The sequence below is a fragment of the Drosophila navojoa genome, chromosome 3, assembly GCF_054131105.1.
Source record: "Drosophila navojoa isolate 15081-1374.11 chromosome 3, UAZ_NAV_1.0, whole genome shotgun sequence".
NCBI lineage: Eukaryota > Metazoa > Arthropoda > Insecta > Diptera > Drosophilidae > Drosophila > Drosophila navojoa.
The window spans coordinates 14,787,470-14,791,731 of NC_142891.1; the positions used below are offsets into that span (position 1 = coordinate 14,787,470).

Consider the following 4,262-nt stretch of genomic DNA (forward strand, 5'->3'; position numbering starts at 1 on the left):
GTCGTGAAGTACAAATTGATATTTCGCATTAGCGGTGCAGTGGAACCCGAAACAACAATGCGACTGGCTGACTGAATAAAGGTGACAAAGTCCCCGACGGAGTCAGGGCCAATGTCAGCTGGGCCTGTTGCGTGGGACTGCAGTTGACAAAAACCAGGGGGAAAAAGAGAAAAAAAAAAAAACTAAAAGGCTGAGAAGCTGCGAAGCTGGGAAACTGGGAAACTCGGCGATTGCATTGAGCCATTAAGACAAATGGCCGAGCATTCAAAAGGCAAAGGCAAAGGCTAAGGCAAACAAAGCAAAGCTTCGGCAGCTGACAAATGAGCCGGCTCACACTCTGGCTCACAATGTGTTGACACGCTTTTGGCCAGATCAGGCAAAGCAACAGTCGCAGTCGCAGTCGCAGCCTGTATCTTACGGATACAGATACCAATTTGTCAGCAGAACAAATAGCGCTTGTACGTGAGCGAGCAGAGCGCGTACGTGAACTGGGTGACGCTGATAATGTTATGGCTAATGCTAATGATAATGATGATGATGATGATCATGATCATGATCGTGTGGTGGCTGCCGTTGCTTCTGCTGCTCCTGCTGCTCCTGCTGCTGTTGTTGTATCTATTGATCTGGCATTTGTCTAGCTGAAGAATCTTTGGCGAGCCGATGCGACACATCGCAACGATTTCAATCTTGATCTTGATATACAGTTCGGCGCCTCTTTGATGGCACTGCCAACAAACGAATTCCTGGCCGGGCCAAGAGCTACACGACACCGCACCGAACACGACCTCAATGTGCGCTGAATTGTGTAAACAAGCTGACTCCAAACATACTCAGCATCATCAATTTCTCGACTCCATTCGCCCTTTCTCTCTCTCTCTCTCTCTCTCTTGCTCTGACTGTGGCTCAGGCTCTCTTATTGGAAATTATCATAGCAGAGCATCTGAGTTATGCCCTATGCCAACGATGCGCCTGCTGTGGTTGTTGTTGTCCTGCCGATAATCAGACGCGCTTGGTGGCTCCTGGCCAGAGCATCAGCAATGACCACGGCCACAGTTCCATTCCCCCCCGTTTCCCCCAGTTCCCCCTGTGGCGGTGACGGCGGCAACGCTGTTGGAATATTTCAAGCGAAAATCGCCCGGATTGGAATCGCGAATCGCGAATCGCGCGGTATCGATTGACTCTACGCTGCTCACAGCCGAATGGGTGCAAAGACTTTGGCTCGCTGCCTGGCTGGCTGCATATGCTGTGGCCTTTCAACAAATTGACTCGACGATAATTGAAACTGACATGTGACTAATCTGCACAGAGTCCCAGCTCCAACTGCCCAACTGCTCCAACTGCTCCAACTGCCCCAACTGAGCATTATTCAAACTGGTTGCCACACCCCCGGCCGCCCTCCGCCCTCCGCCCTGCAGCCTTCGGCCATCCCTGGGTGACAATCGGGCACTGTACTTTGCGCCATAAATTTCGACTGTTACTCAAGTGGCCGGCCGGCTACTTTGTTGTACATCCACAACCACATCGACAGCGACACACACCCATGTCCATAAATATATGTATATGCATGTATGCATACACTTACACGGGCAGAGATTGCTTTGGTCTCTTGCCTAACATGCGGGTCCGCGTCTCTGGCACTCGCTCTGTGTGGGTGGCTCAGCGGCGTTATAGAAATTGTTACTTTTGATTATTATTTATGCGACATGATGAAGCTCAGCGGATCGATGGCAATGCGTGCGTGCCCACAACTATACACACACATACATGTCTAGATATTCGTATGTATGTATGTATTTTGAGTGGCGCAACAACAGCTGCAGAGAATAACAGAAACTATGCCAAATTATAGATTGCGTATGGCTAGAGCTGATGTTGTGGGTGTTGGCAGAGAAAGTGTTGGCCATCGATCAGAATAGATAGAGAGGGAGAGATTCGCGAAAGACAAGGAGAGAGACAAAGAGGTGGAAAGGAAAAGACACAGAGAAATGGAAAGACAGGCAAATATAGAAATGTAGATGAGTGAGGGGGCAGACAGAGAGAGATTCTGAGGATTAGAGAGAGAGGAAGTGATTTAGAGAGTAAGAGAGCGGGAGAAATAGATGGAGGACAAGAGAGGACAAAAGACAGAGACCATTAACTTTTCCTCTATAGCAATTTACCTATGCTAACTATTTGTAGATCTCAAAACATTACTGTTATAGTATTTCTTGTTTCATTATTTATTAAACCTTTCACTCTTTACTCTAACCCGCTTCATTTTCTGTATAGAGAAAGAAACCTTATCTTACCTTTCCATCCACTTTGTTTATCTAACCTAGACCTAGTCTCGCACGTGTTTCGCCATTAAATTGAAATTAGCCGTAGCTGGCCAGCCCCAACGCATTCCTCAGTATCGGCTCAGTTATCGGTCATAATAATAATTTTGCGTCATTAAGTTGCAAAAATCTATTAGTCTTCAAAAGAATCATAAAATATTTGCGATATATGCGCAAATAATAGAAATAATTAGTCAGACCTATTTTCAATACAACAATATTTATTGCGAGAATTTATTTCGTTCGCCGTAATCTCTATATAGATAAAAAATTATTTATTGATTTACATTTAAATTTACATTTAATTTAAAATTTATTTATTTACATTTAATTTGATATTATAGAAATAAATATATAATATTCTTAATTTCTTTAACACTTTGTATAATTGGGTATAAATATAAATTGTTGAAATTTTCGATGGCAGCAGTTGAAACGTATGCCAATATCAGAGAAAACTAATTATATATATACCTTATCCAAATACTAAGTGCGGGGGAAATTCCGTTTTACGTAGTTGGAGTGCCAGCAAACCGATAATGAACTGAGAAATTTAGATTTGATATAGATCAGGGCACAGGCCGTGCCGAATCGGCGATAAGGCGGGCGGCGCAATTCAGCTCTCGACAGTCGGCACAGTCGGCAGATCGATAAAACGTCACACAACGATGACTTTGACATTCCCTGTCCGATAATGGGCCACTTGATTAGCCAGGCCCAATTGCAGCAGCAGCAGCAGCAGCAGCGAGTGGATAGCAGAGACAGGTCAGAGCAGCGCAGAGGGGAACGCAGCGATAATTATTATTTTATTTTATAAATTTTGTTTAATTTTTGGCTCTCTTTTTGTATTTTTTTGATAGCATCGAGCGCCATAAATTCAAAACGCACTGCATGGAGACAAATTTTGAAAATAATTTGACTTGTTGTTGTTGTTGCTGCTGTTGTTGTTGTGGTTGTGGGTTTTTGGCAAAAGGAACGCCACCATAAAGATAAACTCTAACATGCTTTATACATCATTAAACATTCCTGCACAGCCGCCAATTTGGCTTTTTATTGGCTGCCCCAGACGCGAGTCTCTGCCCGTCGCCGGCTGAGGGAGCGAGACGGCATGAGCTGGAGTCAGCTGAAACGAGATGGGCCACTGATGCCTGCCTGGGCTAGGGAACGCGAGCTTTCGGTGATTTATATTTGACAGAGCTGCGGTATTTGATTCTGATTCGAGTTTGAGTTCGTGTATTTTTTTTTTGTGGGGTTCGTGTCGGTTTATGCTTGTGGCTCTGGCTGTGGCTCTGGCTGTAGCTGTGCTTTTTATATGCACCCACTTTTATCGTTAAAGTGGCGTGCCACAGCTACACGAGACTCGATAAATGTCACTGATATTTAATTAAGTCTGGTTCGCATATGGAAGGCGCTTAAATAAATGATATGGCCAGCGGGCATATACCCGCACCTGTTGGCAATTAAGGGGTATATTGGCTTCCTTGAATGTAGTTATATACATGTTATGGTAAAGTATGTACAAGTATAATACCAATACCATTTGTGTTTATAAAAGAAACTAACTGCAAGAGCAGCTCTAATTCTAATATTGAATAACGCATATATGTAGTCTATATCATTCATTATTTCACATGCTTCAATATACCGTCATCAGACTGCCTTCTACCCTTTACTCTCTGCTAATTTGTCGCTTTGACAGACAATGAAATGAAATGGAAACGTAAAAGAGCGTATTCACAAAGCGTATTTAACTGCATTTCAGCGATGAGATGAGTGGGTTCGCAACGCCAGAGGGCGCCACACGTTGGTATTGTTAACCCCCATTAAATTGGCCAAGCGGCCATTTGGCGAGATGTGTGAAGGTGGCTGCTCGATGACTGCTCGCATTCCAAGCGCTGACTCAACGCCCATAAACCCCGTAATTTACAACGTTTTGGGGAACTGGCC

General features: G+C 44.3%; 1 long non-coding RNA gene across 1 annotated transcript; it reads left to right on the top strand.

Moving 5' to 3' along the window:
* The first annotated feature begins 2,855 nt into the window (after positions 1-2,855).
* LOC149091762 (uncharacterized) lies at positions 2,856-3,356 on the top strand. The gene is made up of 2 exons (XR_016196596.1): positions 2,856-3,080; positions 3,176-3,356. It is a non-coding gene; the product is annotated as an uncharacterized LOC149091762 (long non-coding RNA).
* Positions 3,357-4,262: the final 906 nt, after the last annotated feature.